Raw genomic sequence first — 22,717 nt, 5'->3', positions numbered from 1 at the left:
TTCCAATTCAAAGAGGTAAATCAGTCATTTTGTTGCTTATTAAATAATAATGTTAATTTGTAATGCCATTACCCTGTAGGTGCTTTATGGCTCTTTAATAAATGTATAGTTGCTCAAAAACAATCTTCCATTTCAATAAATATTTAGATATGATCAAACACTAGATTTCTTTAAATGTGAAATTTTAAAACGTTGATAACTTATGCATCATATTAGGACTTAGTATCCTATTATCTTTTAATGAATAATGATACTTATATTAGCACACACAAGTGAATATTAATGAATGCGAGCACATTTAATTTGACCCATGAAATGTTTAAAATAGTGCTAAGACAAACAATTTTTCCTTATTATGTACAGTAAACCACTACATATGAATTGATACTAAATTAAGTTTGAAATAGGACCCCCCCCCCCCCCAAAATAAATAAATAAATAAATAAAACCTCTCACTCCAACCTGAACATAAAAGTTGGCAACCCTGCCCCATGTTTGAGAGACTGAATATGTGCTGATTATTGGTACAGTATTAAATCACCTTAGAGGCCTGAATTCCTAAATAATGTCCTGTGACTGTGAGAGGAGTAAAGAAGCCAGAGTCAGAATTAGACTCAATGGCTCTCATTTATCAAAAGTGCGTACACCAAATTTCCAACGTGCACCTTGCGTACACCCAATCCCAAACAGCTATTTAAACTGCTGGAGTGCGCTTCTCAACCTCCACACTATTAACAGTAGGCCCTCTCATAATTTAGGTCCACATTTTGTTTTTGTGGGTGCCTTTAATCCCACTCTTTAAACTCCCAAATAAAACAATTTCGTTTTTTTCCACTTCCCTGGTGATGGTCTTGATGGGCGCGTCTCAATCATCTCAATAGTTCAGTAGTCAGAGCACTGATCAGGGAGTCAGCCCATTGACTTATGTCCTAATCAGTGCCCTGACTAGTGGACTAGTGAGATGATGGAGCGCGCCCGATCTCCACGTCGGAGAAGTTTCGCTTCTTTGCCGTCTTCTGTTTGTCCATGGCGTAAAATGAGGGCGTGGGGGAGGCGGAGACTTGAATATATAGGGGCGTGTTATTCTAATGACGATTGTTTTCAGCCGCCACATTTATCAAGGGCAAGTATTGCGTACACCTGGATTGCAGAGGTGCGCACAGTTTCATAAATCAGGCGGTGAGAGGAGTGTAAGCATAATCTTACGCCAACATATACGCCTGTTTCTACGCAAGATTGATAAATGAGGGCCATTGTGTTGATCAGCTGTATGAAGAATGAACTAGTCACAGTTTTACATGTCAACAGAAGTATAAATCTGTATCAAGTAAAATACATAACCAGACTGGAAACTAGAACGACTGCTAATGTAAGGGTGGATCGCCTACAGTGGTTCTGACTGCAGGGTTGCCGAACGACTAAAGAAACGTTATCAGCGTGATGGTAGAAAACTGTACATTTCTTGTCTATAATCACCCACTGCAACTTATACCAACGACGGAAATAAGCGCAGTTACAATAGCAAAATATGTGGGAGAGCGTTGCTTTAATGTGACTATATTGTATTGCCATAGGTAACACTTCAAAGTCAATACCAAACCAAAACTAGTTAGCAAATCATTTATAATTGAAAGAATTTAATGACAAAATCCGGTTATGGTTACACTTAAAATAGTTACAAAATAGATGAATGAGATGATAAAACTTATACCATTAATTGTACCCAGCATGTGTAGAATTTTACAGGAGAGAGAGAGAGAGAGAGAGAGAGAGAGAGAGAGAGAGAGAGAGAGAGAGAGAGAGAGAGAGAGAGAGAGCAAAGAGAAGGCCCATAGAAGAGACCGCCAGAGAAAAAGAGAGCCCGAGCAACAGTTGCAATCTTCTTTTATCTATCCCTTGACCATGTGACGGAAAACCTGAGACATTCAAACGGACCAATCAGACCAAACTTCCCCCACTGTACTACAGGTGTGGCACCATTTGGCCTCCAGGCCCTCAACATCTCATTGTCTTTAGGAATCCCAAACGACCCCGGGGGGTGGAAAACCGTAAAACAAATGTCTTTGTTCAAAGTCAAATATCAAATATCTTTGATTATTTTGGATTCTTACACTAAATGAACTTGATAAATGTTTGACTTTTTGTGTTTTGCTTAAAATTTAAAACCCATATTTGTAACCATTACAAATGAGGAGCTTTGAGTGCTTTCTCCAGTCCCGGTATAATGCTATCATTTCAGCCAGAGAAACAGAGCGAGCTCTCGAATGAAAAACAGGAGTTATGATGGAGGAGGCTATATTTTATGATATATGCACAGCAAAATACGCATATCAGGCAGTCCGCTATAAACATACTCCTTATTGTTAGAAGAAATATGTACCAGTAACCAAATAAATACATAATTGTGATATTAGTGTTTTGCATTGCATATAAATATATTTCTGTCTTATATGGGGATCAGAATCCACATCGGATCTCAAGAAGTTATTTCAAACCCTCGCTGCGGTCTGAGTTTTGAGTTCAGATGACTTTAAATGTCTTTCGATCAAGCCTGACACTATAGCTGTGTCCCAAAGTGAAGTGCGCGCACTTCGAAGGCCGCATTTGAAGTGCGATTACGTCATACCTGCACTACGAAGACTGTCCCAATGTGAAGGCTGCACCCTCTGAAGGCCGCATTTGAAGTGCGATTACGTCACAGTGGCACTACGTAGGCTGTCCCAAAGGGAGAGCTGCCCCTCTGAAGGCCACATTTGAAGTGCGATTGCGTCACAGCGGTGCGACGAAGGCTGCCGCAATTCATGAGCGACTTCAAAATGCGCCCTTCGGTTCTCAGGCAAAGGAAGGGTACAGCAGATGGGACCTTCCCATAACTTCGCAGCCTTCCCTATCCCAGAATTCATAGCACACTGGTGACTACAGGATTTGACTGGTCCGCATTCCCGCGGCACTCGATCAGATTCCAGTTAAAGACGGTAGCGGTCGGTAACTCAAGTGTAGCCTGGGTACTATTGAACACAACAGCGCAAGCGCTAGAAGTAAATAAAACGTCCAACGTTAGTGCATTCACACAGTTCCCAGTTCCCTGCCCTGAGCAAGATGAACTTTAATTTCCCCAATTTTTAAATGCTATTTATTTCTCAACCATTATCTCAAGAAGAGGAATTAGTCCATTATCACCCTTTTCGCTGTTTCTTTTTTTCCCATACACTTTCTTTAAATAGCCTTCAAAATATAATCTGCGCGGCGCTGTATTTTCGTCCTGCTCCCGCTATTCCGCACCGCACGATCCGCTCGCGCAAAATTCACTCCGAGCTCACCCGCAATAAATTATTTTATTCCCGACCCGACTGATCCAGCTAAATTTAGATTTTGTTACCAGAATCTATCTTTTAAATTTCCCTTACAGAAAGAGAGACACTGGATAGGAATTGTCCGTGCAATCATTTATTTTTCTTACAGCCTGCTGTAGGCTATGTCAACACCGTATCTAAAACAAATATCACAGAAAAATAGGCTAAATCAAATGTGACATCTGTCACTCAGAATTATAAGAAAAAATACAAACAAACGAAAACTGCTGACTTAGATGCTAAAATAAAGTTTATATAGCCTATATATATATATATATATATATATATATATATATATATATATATATATATATATATATATATATATATATATATATATATATATATATATATATATATATATGAATGAATGAATGAATGTTCACTGACGATGGTCAACGAAACATCGATCCTCCAAAGGCTGAATGCGTGGCCGACACAGAACAATTTAACTGGCTAGCTTATTATTTGTTATGCAAGTTATTTGTAAATTAAATGAACTGCTGTCTATTGTTCATTTTCGTTAACTTCAAACGTAGGCTAAATTAAAGAGAAGTGTTTTTTCTATAGCCTAGCTATTGTTTATTTTTGTAATGCACGTTATAATTTGTAGCTACAAAACACATTTATGTTTATACATATATTTTCTTGTCATGTAATTTAAAATGTGTAAATGAAAATAAATTGGTCTATTAGCCTACGTAGGCTTTTTACAACTACAGCCTATTTATAGACCAATAAAATAACTTAAGTTTAACATTAGAAACAACACATTTTTATTATCAGCCAAACCAGAAGAAAACCCTTTTCTACACTTTCATTGCGCTGAGCGGGAGAAGCTGGAGCTGGACCGGGATGGGGAATAATGCACAATAGAGACTCTGGTAAGGCAACCGGTAAGGCCTGAGCGGGACATCATCTTCTGGGATGAGTGCATATTTCCACTGTCCGCAGCTCTGCGGGGCCGAATCGGTCGACGGCTGCATGGCATGCCATAAAAAATGCATCTGAGATGATGAGTTGAATAAAAATAAGTAGGCCTACTTAAAAAAAAAACAAAAAACTTGGACGTATATAGGCTAAATGTTTAAAATATATTGTAACAGTTACATTTAACATAAGAAATAAACTGTTAACTAATATTTGCAATTTGACAATATTTAACCGGCTACATATTTACATGCTTATGGTCCATTAACGACACTTGGTTCATTGTTGCCAAGTCTGGAATGGGGCTGCATTTAGGCTACTGTTGCTTTGGGGTGTTTGTAGCCTATAGTCCACAGGTTAAGTTGTCTTTACTTAAGCAATATTTCTACTGCCCGCGCCCCGCATTTTGGGATATTTTGGCCCATTCTGGCTGTGATTCCGATACTTTTGAATAACAATTGGAGGGGTTTTATTATTCAGACCTGGCAACCCTGTCCCTCGGTTCGCCCTTTGTGCACTTCGTGCACTTTGAAGGCGTGGCCTGGTCTGGCCTTCGAAGTGCATGGCCTTGGAAATGCGCACCCTTCACTTCGGGACACAGCTAGTGACATCAGGCTTGTTCGACTTTACCCAGCGATGCGCAGACCGTTCGGCGGCTGACTTGAAGCTAGTGATGGGAGATCTGAAGCGAGGCTCCGGAGCTTGTGTCGAGCAAAAAGGGGCGTTCCAGATGAAGCCCCGATTCGAGGCGTGTATCGTTTCCGTGAAAATCACATGACGATGACAAACGAGGCCTCGTTTTCTGCTGAATACGTCATTGTTTCATTCTGAGTATCGCTTTCGGATAAAAGTGGTTCGAAACCACGCGCCTCTTGTGGGGTTTGCAGTAGGCATTTGCATTGGTGTTGAGGTGTTGGTTGCATGTAGTAGCGATATCATTATATATCATAGCTTGTATTATATTACATTATACTTAGTTTAGTAGATTATTAGAGTAAATTATTCATAGTTCAGTAGATTATTAGAGTAAATTAGCCTATATCTAGTTGTAATACCTATACTACGTAATTATATATATAAACCTATATTAGTAGTAGTGTTATTATTATATATATTATTGCTATTATTATTAATAATATTATTATAAGACTAGACTGTATTAGGGAAAGCTTTTCCCATCCCTGTTGCAGTTTGCGGTTCCTCAATTCCAGTCCCATAAGCACTGCACTATTGCACTCATAGTCAGCACTGCACTCACAATAATTTATTTACAATCATTCTGGGCATTCACTCATCACTAACCCAAAGTACTACTGAATAGTTGAACACAAAGTTGTGTGTTTGTGTGAGTTGTGTGTACATAGGTTAATACAAGCAGAGTAAATACTTTATTAATACACAGGCAATAGAAAAAGGGTGTGCCCACACTATGATAATTTGGTTGCTCAGGATGAATAGATTTGTGTGCGATGCATTGCTTTGCACAGCAGGTGTCACTAGGGAGCACACTGTTTCATGAGGCTTCAGGTAAATTAACCTTTTGGTGAAGCAATGGGCTGGAAAGCCTCAGTGGTTCAGGAAGCCTCATTTGGCCATCACTACTTGAAGCACTGCATGCCGGTTAGAAATGTTGTCCGACTTGCGACGGCACGTGACTGTGACGTATGTCAACTAAGTACCGCGAGAGCGATTCGAGAGCAGCCGGCTAATGCAGCCGCTGCAGATTCTCAAGGGGGACTGCAGGAGGCTGCTCGAGCTCTGATGACAACACAGCTGATCCACGATTGGCCGATTCACCGCATGACAGCGATCACGTGTGTTTCGTGTTTATTCTGAAACCTTATGTTACACTAATGCTCACAAATCATTTATTTATAATAGTAAAACCTGTTTTCATGTATTCGCGATGTTATATTCTCATTGTTTATCAAACTAAAACTGATTAAAACCGTTGAGTGTCCGACTTCACGTCTCCGTTTGCAGCTCCTCCCCGCCTGCACGCAGCTACTCTCGCCGATCGCATGCATCCAGCCGCAGCCGATGTCCAACACACAATAGCGCTGTTAGTGCTATTCGCGCAAAGTTGGATGCGCAAATAAATAGTGCTATTCGTGTGAAGTTGGACGTGTAAACATTTTGAATTTATTCGCTTCATTCACTACACAACAGACGCGAATTTGCTTCATGGTAGGGGCTTCTGCCAGGCAGCGGCAGTTGTCAGAAGGACGAGCCGAGTTAAGGCTGCTCTCGCCGGGGTTAATGAGCGCTGAGCGCCACGGTCTCTCACCTCCGAAACCTGGCTTCCATAAACCATGCAACATAAACGGACCCGTTTGACATGTTTCCTAGCACCCTACGCACTCCATTCAATGCCCAACGAGCTTCAAATAAACTCAAGAATTGTGATGTAGAAGTAATATTTGTATTTTAATATTTGTAACTGTTGAAATGTTGTTCATGTCAGACATTGTCAGTAGACTTTTTTTTAATCAACACGAAAATAGATGCATGAACCTCAATGAATTTAAGTGCATTGTAATAAAAATTAACATTTCATTGCTGTAAATTGCTGCAAAGTGGAAATATATAATATAAAATAATTAGATAGAAACAACTAAACATTTATTTATAATCAAATAAAACCGATTTACAGGCGCATGGACGGAAGGTAACTCGCGTGGTTCATAGGAACAGCCAAGCCTACAGATATTAGTAAGTTCTTGTAAGATAGTCGGATCCATGCGACCATCTGGGACATGTGATCATCAGTGTTGGGCAGTAGCTTCGCTACAAGTAGTGACGCTACTAGCTTAACTACATTTTTCAGTAGCGTGGTGGTAGCGTCGCTGTTTTCTCAATGAAATAGCTTTTCAGTAGCGAAGCTCTTCTGTTAACCAAGTAGTGCGGTAGCGTCCACACAAGCTAACGTTACATTTTCCCAAGCATTTCTGAGGATCAAGCTCAAATTGGAAACACAACTGATAAGAACACGGATATACTTCACTTTCTACGTTCCTTTCTGCCTCGCGCAGACACGCACAGCTGCGCGCGCGAGCCTTTCAAAGTACTCCTTTGGCAGTGAGCGCGTAAAGACGGGATAGGCGCGTGCACATTCGCACTATCTAGTTGACGTTTTTTTTTCTCCTAGCGCTCAATTCGCTGTTGCACGCGCATCGTCCGCGCGGTGCCAAAAGAGAAACTGCAAAGTTTTAAAATCTATTGTGTCTCTTGAATAAACACCTCTTGTTAAAAGTATCGGGGTCCAGCCTGGCCACCTCTTGATATGAATGAATGAATGATTGAAACTTGTTTCATGTGTGTGGGAGACACACACACACACACAGCCTCTAAACCTACCCATCACAGGAAACATTCTGCATTTTTTCCTTCTCAAAAAAATAAATAAATCGTTCTGTGTGATTTATAAGATGTTTTCCTTATGGGGACCAAAAAATGTCCCCACAAGGACAAGGATTTCGGATACTGCCATCTTTGTGGGGACATTTTGTCCCCATAACGTTGTGATTACCAGCCCACCCACCCACACACACACACTCTCTCTCTCTTACACACACACACACACACACACACACACACACACACACTCTATTTTATAAAATTTAAAAAAAATTATAAAAATAAATAAAAATTATTTTGACCACATTTGTCCGCAACATGGTATGAGGGTTAATGGCTGGTGGTTACTTTAGCTATACATTAGCTAGCTAACTAACCTTTTTAGGCAGACTGGCTCTTCAAATGACGGATGATATTGGAGGTTGTCGTCTGGCTGTCCGTCCGTGATTTTAACGCCCGTTTCACACATACTCCGTCTGCAGTGCGTGTGCGGTGCGTGTTGCGTTGCGTGTGCGTTGCAGAAGCCCCACACCCTGTAGTGCTTTCACATATGCTGCGTTTGACGCCCGTTTCACACATACTCCGTCTGCACTGCGTGTGCGGTGCGTGTTGCGTTGCGTGTGCGTTGCAGAAGCCCCACACCCTGTAGTGCTTTCACATATGCTGCGTTTGACGCCCGTTTCACACATACTCCGTCTGCAGTGCGTGTGCGGTGCGTGTTGCGTTGCGTGTGCGTTGCAGAAGCCCCACACCCTGTAGTGCTTTCACATATGCTGCGTTTGACGCCCGTTTCACACATACTCCGTCTGCAGTGCGTGTGCGGTGCGTGTTGTGTTGCGTGTGCGTTGCAGGAGCCCCACACCCTGTAGTGCTTTCACATATGCTGCGTTTGCAGTCCGCAACTGATCCGCTGTTGCATACCACAAACACAGCTGATAGTAATTTTGAACTCATTTAAGCAAAGAGAGCTTCAGTGCGTCCACGTCCTCGTGAATGGTAAGAGGACAATAACAATGTGAATGGCACATAAATGACATTGAAAATGAAAGAACAACAACAACAACAACTTAAAATTAAACTATTTAAAATAGAACAATACAATTTGAAGTAGCCTAGTTAACTGAAACGTACATTTGTAAACTTTACTTCAATAATTGTCCATATAGGCTATTAGAACAGTTTTTAATTACATTATAGTTTTGAACAATTGAGGTTATGAACAAAGCTTTCTGTGAACTTTGCTATGGTTCTGTCATAGCAAATTTGACGTTTGTGGTGAGGATTCGGCTGGAGTTGCAGGTTGTAACGGAGATGCACATTGCGCTGGAGTTGCAGAAATCGACAAAGTTGCAGCTTCGCTTGGGAGTTTGCGAATTGCAATTACGTTTTGAATATCCAGTTGTAACAATCCACATTCCAAGAAATACTCCTCCATGTCCTGTCCATCTTCTAAGAGGTTTCTGAGCTCAAGGTTGGCAACAAAGGTTTGCAGAACAGAATTGTTTATGGTTAAGGTGTTCTTGCCGAAATCTCCGAAAATGGTTATATGTGCAGTAGCTGATGCCTTGTACATGTCAGTTTTTTGGAGCATTTTGCATTTTTGGCAGCTATGGAATTTGTTTTTTGGTTGAAAGTCAATCTGCCAAAATTTGCAGTTCCCGCAGCTGCGGGACACAGCCACCTCGGCTCGGTTAATGACTCCGTTGATAGAGCTGACCGGGTCTTCTTTAATTTCAGACGGAGCTATTTCTCCCAGTCCAGACAAGGGTTTTACTGCTTCAATTTGCGTTTCTTTTGTTGTTGTTAGGAAAAGTTCTCCGTTAAATTCCCGGGTGCTTAAAGAGGTGAATTGGTAGGTTTTACCCTATGAAAGTAGTCGAACTTGACCCTCCCACAGCTGAAGCCTAATTCGGCCGGTGACGTCCTCCACTTGAGCGCTTTGGGTTTCCAGGTTCCTCCCTTAAAATTCCACAGTTACTGTTCCCATGGTCAGGTGCACCATACGTGCAGTCAGTACACCAACCTGCCAAAATATAAACAAGAAAAATCATTAAGTGAAATAGCAGATGAAATACAATAGCTATTCTTTTAAAATAATATAAGATATTTGAGAACTTACATGTTGCCTTTGTGTCATTTTTTTGATCTCCTGGATGGTTCGTCTGCATTTATTTGGAGGCTGTTTGAAGGGAAACTGAACATCGTTGTTCACAGTCAGGTCGGTCCTTCGACCGCATAAAATGTCCAGTCCTTGACCCGAACGACCTAAGAAAAAGAGATAATGCAATAACACATAAATATACAATGTGTAAGAAAAAAAGTGACCTAGGTAGGTGTGGCAAGAGAGCAGTGTGCAGAGGACACAGAATTGATTACAGTGCAAAAGCACAAAAGTAATATTTAAAAAACCCACTACGCCACCCTGGGGGCTTTATACCAGGGAATCACCCAAATCAAACTCACAGCACATAAGGCTTACAGGTTCGCATCGGTTGGAGTCAGGCAAGAGACAGGGGTTTTATACAAATAGTAAAACATTTATTAAGTTAAGATTAATTAAACAGGTCAAGTAACCACTCATGAAATTGAGCAAACAGTCAAAATCAATAGATCACAATGAACAATGACACGTTCTTCCCTTAAGAATTGGTCCGGCAGTCGAGATCACTCACCCCCGAAGGGCACTACACTCCTAAAGAGAAAACCACAGCAAGCACATGTGCACTCACGCCACACACACACACACACACACACCCTCCGTGACACCGCAAACACTCCACAGTACCACCACCAAGATGAGGACCGCTGCACTTTGTCTCCTTGCCGTCCCAATTCTATAACACAGAACATACACGTAAGACACAGACCACAATAGAAAACATGAAAAACAATATACAGAAGGGAGGAACAATCCTCCACAAATCAAACAAATACAATATATAAATCTGAATCAGTCACAATTAGGCCCAAACACACAATTTTCATGTCAAGGAACAAGAAACAGTACGCAGATACAAAAATAGAGAAATACGCACCGGCCGGTCACGGTTCAATATGGCTCTGTAATACGTACACACCGCTGATATTCAGGGTACATTTATGAGAAATGTAAAGTCTCCTGCAGGCCTTAAGACATTCAGACCAAACGTCTGTACTTCATACCTGGGCCGCAAAGGCCAAACAAGAGAAACAGAGTAGGGCCTACTAAACATACAAAATAAATAAAAACAAAAACAACAAACATCACATACATAAATACACAGGATACAACAACTTAAATTAACAAACTAAACAAAAAACAAAATGAACAGTGATGACTTATACTGAGCATCCAGCACCACGGGCAACTCACGATATTCTGAGTGATAACGTCAACCAGCAATACAGGTCCACGCTGGCTCTAGTGAAATAACAGGCAGATAGTGAAAGGTGTTGTTAAAACAGTGTCACAGTAACGTTAATCGTCATTAGGCCAAATAGCCGGGCAGCAAAACAGTGCACGGAGCATGCATTCGCAGCAGCGCGTCTCTATGAGCGCCAGTTGAGCAAACAGCAGTAACGATCGCAAATGTTCGGTGCGTCGCGCTGCACAAGCCTCCGCTTCACTCGTTCCGTACAAAGAACGACGACGTACAACCCACCACAACCTTACTCAGGTCTATGGAAAACACCTGGAGTGGAAAGGCAACGAGAGAAGACTCACCAAGCGGCTCACGATCAGATAAAAACATTAAATATATTCGAGGTTGCAAACATACCTGAGGCTGGCAGTTATGAAATCACAAACCTCCTCCGCTTCACTAGGAGCTCACAAAACGAGCGCTGCAGACGATCCGCCGTTTATTTCCTCAGTCCACTAAAACAAAACGAGTCCACATCATCTGGTGCAAAAACACTCGCAACAGCGTCGCTAACCTGCAGTGCTTACCTCTCAACTCATACACAACGCCCCGGAAAGAGATAATGACATGACGTCACATACTGCCCTCCCGGCAACACACGAACATTTATCGCCCTTGGGACTGATGACGAATTACTATCCAGACGAGTGATAATACGAGGGGTGAACGCCTACTGCCACATAGGCTAAAAAGATTATAGCAAGCTGATTAAATACTTACTTGGTTCTTTGGAGATCCCGTTCAATTTTACCGGAGTTTTGCAGTTTTCCGCTCGAAGAAATATATTTCTCTTGTCTACGCAAAACACTGCTACTTGATGGAAGTCATCGCGACTCACTTATATGATTGCATTAAAATATTTAGTCTTTTTTAATGCTGATTGTTTAATTATCGACACATTGTGGATGTACCCTGTTATGCTTTTCTCCTAGTCCAGTCTGATTTTTTTGGGGTCGGATGCCATGATGACCGATCAGTAGTCAAATGTGGTGTGTGTGAATTTTAAACACCTTTTATAACCTACGGCCATCAGAAGTCAGACAAGGCTAGACAGACCAATTAGGTATGATAGACAGGTGTCGAGTGCAGAAGAGTTCAGTGAAAGGACAAACAGTCGTGTCAAAGTCAAACATAGGTTATTAGAAATACTGTGTGTGTGTGTGTGTGTGTGTGTGTGTGTGTGAGAGAGAGAGAGAGAGAGAGAGAGAGAGTGAGAGAGAGAGAGAGAGAGAGAGAGAAATTAAATCACTCAAAAGAGTAACATTAAAGAGAGAGAGAGAGAGAGAGAGAGAGAGAGAGAGAAAAAAATTCAATCACTCAAAAGAGTAACATTAAAGAGAGAGAGAGAGAGAGAGAGAGAGAGAGAGAGAGAAATCACTCAAAAGAGTAACATTAAAATGCCAGTAGGCACTCTTTGACCTAATATTTGCTATAAAAAGTTTACATGTAACAATTGCATGATCAGAAAAAACAGATGGACTACTTACACAACTTTTCACAATATTAAAATGATGTTTAAAACAGTATAATCTATCTAATCTGGCCAAAGAGATTAAATTCTCTCGAGTATGTCCACGTATACTGTTTAACATTTTTTCAAACGCCTCCATATATCACACAATTTATAAGGCTCGATCAATGTTCGTATAGCACGACCTGAGGCTTCATGAGGTCCGGCGTGATTTATATATCTGTTAGTGCTCCTCCCGAAATTAGTTAATAAAACTTCACTTCACGAGTTCCCACTTACATCAAATTAAATAGAGTAAAGATTATGCGTATTTGGCGTGCTGTCCAGGGGAGGGCTCCGGGCTCGGATTTTTGCCCGAACCCAGAGTATCCCCCAAAATGCAAGGAGTGGAGGACAGCCACCAGAAAACCCCCAAATACGCAGAAAAATTGGTGGGCTGATAATTTGAGAGGCCTGGCTGCTAGACCAGGAGAGCCCGTGTTGCCTCGCTGCTTCGGGCGGACGGGTTCTACTGGCTGAAGGAAACTTGGCGTTGGAAGACCGATCGGGAAAGCTCTTGCCACGTCTGAGGGGGGCCAGGCTCACTGCAACAGACGGGAAAGAACCCTACCGGACGATGGATGAGGAGAATTTTTGTAAAATTACCGATCGGGAGGGCCCTTTGCAACGTCTGAGGGGGGTCCGGCTCACTGCAACAGACGAGAAGCGAGCTCTTCCGGCTGATAAATGAGGAACATCCTCAAAATCAGAAAGGCAGATGGGAAGGCTCTTACAACATCTGAGGGGGGCCGGGCTCACTGCAACAGACGAGAAAAACCCTACCGGACGATAAATGAGGAGCGGCCTAGAATTTGGCGTACCAATCAGGAAGGCTCTTTATCGAGTCTGAGGGGGGCCTGGCTCACTGCAACAGACGTAAGACGAGCTCTTCCGGCTGATAAATGAGGAGCATCCTCAAAATCAGGGGGGCAGATTGGGAAGGCTTCTTACAGCATCTGAGGGGGGCCAGGCTCACTGCAACAGATGAAAAAGAAGACCCTACTGAACGATAGAGGAGGAGCAGCCTAGAATTTGGCGGACCGATCGGGAAGGCTCTCTACCAAGTCTGAGGGGGGCCTGGCTCACTGCAACAGATGTAAGATGAGCTCTTCCAGCTGATAAATGAGGAGCATCCTCAAAATCAGCGGGGTAGATTGGAAAAGGCTTCTTACGGCGTCTGAGGGGGGCCAGGCTCACTGCAACAGATGGGAAAAAACCCTACCGGCCGATTAAATTAGGAGCGGTCTTGAATAAAATTACCGATCGGAAAGGCTCTTGCAACATCTGAGGGGGGCCAGGCTCACTGCAACAGACGAGAAACAAGCTGTACCAGCTGATAATGAGGAGCATCCTCAAATCAGAAGGACCGATTAGGAAGGCTCTTACAACGTCTGAGGGGGGCCTGGCTCACTGCAACAGACGAGAAAAACCCTGCCGGCCAATAAATGAGGAGCAACCTAGAATTTGACAGACTGATCGGGGAGGTTCTTGCAACGTCTGAGGGGGGCCGAGCTCACTGCAACAGACGAGAAACAAACCCTAACGGCCGATAAATGAGGAGCATCCTCAAATTAGAGTGACTGATCGGGAAGGCTCTTGCAATGTCTGAGGGGGGCCCGGCTCACTGCAACAGACGAGAAACAAACCCCCACCGACCAATAAATGAGGAGCATCCTCAAATTGGAAAGACCGATCGGGAAGGTTCTTGCAACATCTGAGGGGGGCCGGGCTCACTGCAACAGACGAGAAACTAACCCTAATGGCCGATAAATGAGGAGCTTCCTCAAATTAAGATGACCAATCGGGAAAGCTCTTGCAATGTCTGAGGGGGGCCCGGCTCACTGCAACAAACGAAAAAACCTTACCGTCCGGAGAAAGAGCCCACAACGAGATTCAACATGCGCGAAGTTTGAAAACCGTCGATCGGGGGCTCAAGCCGCATCTGACGGGAGATTAGAATCACAGCGTCAGATGAGTGAGCCCTACCAAATTGATAAATGGGGCGTCGAATTTAAAAAGAAAGACTGACCGAGGGGGCCCACCCACCTTCCGCCAGGAGCAGATTCCTGGCATCAGATGAGTGGGTACTATCGGCCGACGGTACGGAGAAAGAGATGGGGAAACACGCGCCAGGAGAGCTTTCACAACATTCGACGGGAGATCAATGCTCACTGCAATCGGAAAGGGAAGCTTCACCGGACGGAAAAAGAAAAGATGGATAGTGACTGAGAGGCTCTGACGGCATCCGATGGGAGATTAAGACTCATTGCTTCCAATGGGGGAGCCTCGCCAGATGGATAAGGGAGAAAATTAGCCAGAGAAACTGAGCTCCTGTGGGAGCAGAGGGAACAGCACTGCTGTGGCAGTGGTGAAAATTAGCCAGAGAAACTGAGCTCCTGCGGGAGCAGAGGAAATAGCACTGCTGTGGCAGTGGAGAAAATTAGCCAGAGAAACTGAGCTCCTGTGGGAGCAGAGGGAACAGCACTGCTGCGGCAGTGGTGAAAATTAGTCAGAGAAACTGAGCTCCTGCGGGAGCAGAGGAAAAAGCACTGCTGCGGCAGTGGTGAAATTAGCCAGAGAAACTGAGCTCCTGCGGGAGCAGAGGAAACAGCACTGCTGCGGCAGTGGAGAAAATTAGTCAGAAACTGAGCTCCTGCGGGAGCAAAGGAAACAGCACTGCTGCGGCAGTGGTGAAATTAGCCAGAGAAACTGAGCTCCTGCGGGAGCAGAGGAAACAGCACTGCTGCGGCAGTGGAGAAAATTAGCCAGAGAAACTGAGCTCCTGTGGGAGTAGAGGGAACGGCACTGCTGCGGCAGTGGAGAAAGTTTAGCCAGAGTAACTGAGCTCCGTGTGAGCAGAGGGAACAGCACTGCTGCTGCTGCTGTGGAGAAAATTAGCCGGAGAAACAGAGCTCCTGTGGGAGCAGAGGGAACGGCACTGCTGCTGCTGTGGAGAAAATTAGCCGGAGAAACTCAGCTCCTGGGGGAACTGAAGGAACGGCACTGCTGCAGCAGAAGAAAAATGGTTGAACAGACAAATGGAGAAACATGTTTGTATAACCAACTGAGACTTTTGAAATTACTGCTTGATTATTGCAGAATGCTCCTTTTAATTAGTATGAAGGAAATAACATATACTCCCTCACAATTGTGTGCAACAAATTACGATATAATCGTAGTACAGAAACCTTGTCATTGTATGCATTTACTTGGCATAAACGAGAACTAATCATGATTGTGAACTGCTCTGAAATAAAGCGTTGTTGTTGTGAAGGCTGTAGAACGCACAGATTCTGAATGTGAAGCTCACGTTTATTTAATGAAATCATGGCCTTTGAGGTTTGCGTAATCGTGATATACGTTTTCTTTCCCCAAAATATAAGATGGCTTAAAATAATAATTATTATGCTATACAATATAGCCTACTGTAAGAAATTTGTGTTATATTTAGGAAAACAGGAGCTCCAAATTGGATTGTATTTCATGAAATGCAGCTCGTCTTGCTTCGTCCGGATTCTGACTTTCAGTTTGCAAAGTCTCTGTCCGGATCAAACTGAACGAAGATTAGGTTCGTTTCTTGTGCGAAAGCGTTCTGTATGGTTTGAATTATCTGACCATTTACAGAAAGTTCCTTTTTATGTTGATGTAATGTTAAAAGCCTTATAGAAAGCCTTCTTTAGGTGAATTTTGTTTGTATGAATGGCTACAACTTCTAAAGATATTTCAAAGGAATTTCCAGTTTTTTTTTTTTTTTTTTTTTTTTTATTGTTTTTTTAAATTATTATTTATTTATTTTTTATTTTTATTTATTTTTTATTATTATTTTTTATTATTTATTTATTTATTTATTTATTTATTTATTTATTTCTGGTGTCATTATAAATGTAGTACTAGTGAAGTAATTAGATGTGCTTAGTTTTCCCAAAAGCTCTCTCTGTTTGCTGCAGATCATTAAACTGTTACACTGCCTTAGAAGTCTGTCCAAAATCATTGACAAAACGCTGCTTTACAAGCCATGTCTCGTAAGGCAGTGAGGCAAAGAGTCAGCTGGCTAAGTTTTTGGGAGTTACTCGCCCGAGTGACGATGCGCTGACGTCAGACGCACGTTCGTTTACGAGCCGATTAATGTCAAGAAGCAGCACACTACAATAGTAGTGGGAAGTTCGGATCCTTTTTACTGATACGGATCTTTGAATCTTGTTTAGCAAAATGGACGAATCTTTTCTAAAGTGATCCCGTTAATTTAAGCAGAATCTAATTAAAATGTTACATGTTACATTTTCCAGCACGTTTAGTACTTCCCTGTACAGAACATATGCGCGTGCTCGGTAAACAAATGAACGAATCACTCTCTGAGAAAACTCGTTGTTCAAAAGATTCGGATTAAAGATTCATACAAAATGAATGAATCGTTCGTAAACAGCATCACTACAGCAGGACGCGGTATGTCATGTAAGTTCTTTAGTGCACTCGCACAATTTGCAATGTGAAAGCAAACAAAACTAACCCAACATGTAAAAATGAATCAAAACATGAGCTTCAGTTCAGACCCCGGTGCGGACTTTAAGGTGTGGAAATGTCCTGAGTCGCAAATGCTTGTAAGAAGGTTGTACTCACTGTGTCCCTGTGTGACCGAGCTCATATGGGCATCAAGTTGAGACATATTGAATCAAGGGAGAGCTGGTTCCGACTAGTGGCTTGTCTTTTTTTGTGATGTACGCTGTAGCATTGTCATTATCTGAGTGATGTAGCCTCAAAATATCTGTATATTCACTTTCCCAGAAGTATAATTATTTGTTCATCGCCACGGTCACCGCGTGCGCGTGCATGATGAACGTATTCTCGTGGATTAAAAGTAACGTAGGCAAAGTACACAGCGATCGCAAGCTTGAGGTGTGCCAGTAATACATTCATTATTTAAGATCGTTTTCTATTTCTTAAGACAGAAACTGTTGTAGTTTAATGTTGCAAGTCTCTGCAGTGTGCATTCTTTGATGACCGAGTGCTGCTTTCGCAGTTGACTCTGTTGTCGTGGTTCCAAAAACGCAACGTTATTAACATGCCTTTAGGACATTGATTATAGAAGTTGTTCATCGATTAGAATTGTTAGAAGACAAAATGCCAATTGTGTTTCGTAGGGAAAAGCAGAAATCTTTTACCATAAATGCTGATGAAGCGGTATGAGTTGAGTTTAAAAATAGCTTAAACTTTTGTTAGGAAAATACTTGTTTCTTGAGCATTTGGAGTTAGCCTAGCAGCGTGAGTGTGCAGGCGGGGCCCTGCCTGAAGCCATCCATGCTAAAATAAAAATGGTCAACTGGTAAATGGTCAAATGGTAAATCTGTAGTATAAGTACACCTCATATCGTTGATCAGATTGATTAGCTTACCATGCTCCACCTGTGTTCAATTAGGTTTAATTATCTGCCGTGCTCCCCTTGTTAATTAGGTTTGATTAGCTGACGGCTCCGTTGTTTAATTATCTGTTAGTGCTCCTCCCGAAATTAGTTAATAAAACTTCACTTAAAAGTTTGTCTTGTTACTGTAAAAATTAGCTTTTCTCATTTATTTCAAAGATGAAAAATATTTTGTCAGCCAAAGATGGTAAAAACATTAGCGAGAATTTATTTTTTTAGTCTAAAACACTACAGTATCTGTTAATTTTCTCGAAATGTTGTGACTTTTCCTCAGTGTCCTGAAAATGCATATGTTTCAACAAGCTGAAGGGTTGTGAAGTGTGCATATGGAAAGTGTATAAGATCTGGCTGTTCTTGGGTCAATTTGAACTATAGACAGCTATTCAAAAACAACTGCACAGACCCCAAATACAAAACACTTCTTTGGTGTATGTCAGAGCTCTTTAACTCTAGTCATGAAGTGAAATTGTCTTGCAGCGTTTAACATTTTAATTTCTACGTTTGTGAAAATAAAAAAAATTGTTTTACCAGTAAACTGTGTGTCACACCTCCACTGATGACCATGTAAGCACTCTATAATTTCCATATATGGTTTGAGTAATCTGAACCATATATTTACATCATTTTCATTATATTTATGAAGTAGATATGTTATTCAGAAGTAGTTTGAGAAGTAATGTTAAAATATGATTTGAATTCAATCTCCAAAGAATCAGGGCGCATATTGTAGTTTGACACTGCATCACAAATGGAGAGTCTATCGCTATTTATCTATTGCTCTGTCATTTCTTTTGTATATCAGTCACCAAATATGAAAACTAGAATCTGAAAGCTGTGAAATAATATTTTTGTCAAGATTACTTTAGAAAAAAGATTAAGATCTTACAGTTCTAAATCTATAATTGTAAACTCCCCACATGTGTAGGTCTTTAAAACATTTTTTTACAAGAAATTAAAATTGGAAATGAATTAAAAGTAAATTATTTGTACTCGCTTCTATTCTTTTTGCATAGTGTGATTTTTGCAGAATTTTATTTAATCCAATTAGGGTCAATTGACATGAGGGTTAAGTGCAAAAACCTAAAACAACACAAAAACAGAAATGAAAATTATATCAAAGCAATTAGTTGACACAGAATTAGTTCAGTTCATTCAAGGGTAAATTTAGGAATCAATGTTATACTGTAATGTGAACATGAAACATGTAACATAAACCGCAGTAAATATATATTCTAAGCAGCAGAGCATGTCAATCTTGTTTTGTAAAGAATTTTTACACACAAATAAAAATTGTATAATGATGCCTGATGTTAGACATGAATTAAGTGTTTTGTTAGTTTGAGTGCATTTTAAATATAAAGTTAATTGCTGTGAAGTAAAAAACAAAACAAAAAAATCTGTTTTAAACCTTCTTGACAAATGTATAAATAGTACGAGTATATATGTATACGCGAAAACTCATATCGGCGTGTCTATGCCCCGCTGTTTTTGGCATGCATATGATACGCACTTTATGGCGTATTATACAAACGAACCCCCCACCCCACTACCCTAAACCTACCCAAGAGGGTGTCATATATACGCCATAAAGTGCGTATCATATGCACGCCAAAATGAGTTTTGGCGTATACATTCCATGACATTGCACACTCGTACTAGACTCCAGAACAAAATCTTAAGTCCAGGGGATTCATTGCAAGTTTTACACATTTCGCAGTTGTGGATCATAACCAGGTTGTAAGTGCTGATTAAAAATGCCAAAAGAAGAAACAGGAGCAAGAGACAAACAATAGAGAGTAGGCAATTTATTGAAAACTGCATTTAAACTGAAACAGGTCATTCATCAGCTGATCAAAAGTTTTAGACCATAGCCATAAAAAGGTCAAATCTGCACAAAAATATGGCTTTCATGTCATTGTCCTTCAAGCAGTCATACTGTCAAGATCTCCTGATGGCAAAGGCAAAAAGGCTTTCTCTCTTTGAACGTGGCAGGATTGTTGAGCTGCACAAGCAAGGCCTTTCGTAACGCGACATCACTGCTGAGGTTGGACGCAGTAAGACAGTCATTTTACATTTCTTAAAAAATCCTGAGTGTTATGGGACAAAAAAGTCAAGTGGTAGACCCAAAAAGATTTCACCTGCACTGAGCCGCAGGATCCGACGGGTTGTCCGTGAAGACACAGGTCGATCCTCAACCCATTTTAAGGCCCTTACTGATGCTGACTCCAGCCCAATAACCATAAGACGTCATCTGCTAGAGAAGGGCTTCAAGAACAAAAAACGTCTTCAAAGGCCACGTCTCCTCCCACGACACAAACTTGCCAGTTTAGAATTTGCAAGGGAGCACCGAACATGGGACATTGAAAAGTGGAAGAAAGTTTTATTCTCTGACGAGAAATTTTTTACCTGGACGGTCCTGATGACTTCCAACGTTACTGGCATGAGAAGGAGATCCCACCTGAGATGTTTTCTATGTGGCCCAGTGGAGGAGGCTCCATCATGATCTGGGGTGCTTTTTCCTTCAAGGGGAAAATGGAGCTTCAGGTTGTGCAGGGGCGTCAAACGGCGGCTGGCTATGTGGATCTGTTGCAGCGGGCATCCCTCTTGACCGAGGGCCCCCGTCTGTGCGGAAATTATTGGGTCTTTCAACAGGACAACGCTGCAATTCACAACAACCGCCTGACGAGGGACTTCTTCCAGGAGAATAACGTTGCTCTTTTGGACCATCCTGCGTGTTCCCCTGATCTAAATCCCATTAAGAACATTTGGGGATGGATGGCAAGGGAAGTTTACAAAAATGGACGTCAGTTCCAGACGATGATGCCCTTTGTGATGCCCTTTGTGAAGCCATCTTCACCACATGGAGCAACGTTCCCACCCGCATCAAGCATGCCGAAACAAGTTTTTGAAGTGATCAACAAGAACGTAGGAGCTACTCACTACTGAGTCATTTTTTGACACTTTTAGTACTGTTGTGCGTTTATTTTTGGGCTATGGTCTTAAACTTATGATCAGCTGATGAACGGCCTGTTTGAGTTTAAATGCAGTTTTCAATAAATTGCCTAATCTCTATTTTTTGTCTCTTGCTCCTGTTTCTTCTTTTGGCATTTTGAAGCAGCACTTACAACCCGGTTATGATCCACAAGTGTGAAATGTGTAAAACTTGCAATGAATCCCCTGGTCTTAAGATTTTGTTCAGGAGTATATTTATACGCATTTACATGTGATCGGGTTGATCCAACACAAACACTGTAAAAGACAATTATAATTATTTAGGTGATATTATTTCAACTTAGAAAGTCAGCAGAAAGGTAAATGTTTAAAATGAATCTCTTGTTTCAGGTGTGTGGGAATACAAATGTAAACTCATGGTAAGTGTGTCGTTTCACCTTTTGTCTTTAATGGCTGTTGCTGATGATGGTAATCAATATCTGAGTTAAGTGTGAATAAATGGGTGAAGGTGTGACTCTTCCTGATGTCTATGATAATCAGGGCTATAGTTGTGCTGATTGGATTAGAGCTGTTTCTATAACTGCTCACATCCTTTACATGCTTTGTTTGCTTTATCTTCACCTGTAAGGACGGCCCTCTGAAATCTCTATAAAACACAATGTTTCTCAGCTTTAGTCACACTTGATGACTGCAGCACTGCTGGTGAAGCCACTGAGAGACACGTGATACACTATAATAAAGATGGCATTTATTAAAGTGAAGGGGGAAGACCTGAAGATTGAAGAAACATTCAGAGTCAAGCATGAAGACGTGAAGATTGAAGAAACATTCAGAGTCAAACATGAAGACGTGAAGATTGAAGAAACATTCAGAGTCAAGCATGAAGACGTGAAGATTGAAGAAACATTCAGAGTCAAGCATGAAGACGTGAAGATTGAAGAAACATTCAGAGTCAAGCATGAAGAAACTGAGGAGCAAAGAGGTTGGTTTCATTCTCAAAGCTGAACTCGGTCATTTGATCCTTATTAAAATCATCAGCTCTTCATAAATGAAGGATATTTTGAAGAATGTCATATGAGTGTAATAATTAAAGTGGTTTTATTTGACATGGAGCGGGTCATACAGATTACAGTTGAGATTACATGTCCAGACAAAAACTGCCTTCAACCTCAGAACATCCGACTTCCAAGTTGGACATTCGTTATTATGACGTCATGCATTAAATGAGTAAAAATCTGTTGAAAAATATGATCACATTAACATACCTGAACATAAATAGTTGCAAACGTTCATTGAATCACTCAATAAATTAGTCATATGTCAAAAACAGTCGTCTAATAAATCTTTTCTCCAGCTGACACACTTGATACATAGTTATACTGCTGTCTGCGTTTGTTCTTCATTTAAAGGCTTTGATCAGCAAATAAAACAACCTGTAACTTCATAATGAACTGGTTTAAACTCTCAATGGATGTTTACCAACAGGCGTATTTTAATCTCTAATATTCTTCATTTCTCTTTAGAAAAAAGCACAATAACAACTACAATCAACAGAAGAACGTACGTCATACCTCGAGGTAAGCAGCTAATACATGCAATATTATTAATATAATATAAACTCATATAGTGAACACAGTATAAAGCAGCATTTCTTCTCTCCCACAGGTCTACAGGTCTGCTTCCTCACAGACTCAATGTGTCGGGATATTGAGGACTATTTCCCAAATGCTCAATGCTGGGTTCACCCAGACACAACTCTCATGAGATCTGCTCAACAACACATCAGACACTTTGAGAA

This window comes from Pseudorasbora parva, chromosome 20, assembly GCF_024679245.1.
Source record: "Pseudorasbora parva isolate DD20220531a chromosome 20, ASM2467924v1, whole genome shotgun sequence".
In the NCBI taxonomy this organism is placed as follows: Eukaryota; Metazoa; Chordata; class Actinopteri; order Cypriniformes; family Gobionidae; genus Pseudorasbora; species Pseudorasbora parva.
The sequence above is the reverse complement of the archived record's forward strand: the minus strand, read 5'-3'. Positions refer to the sequence as shown.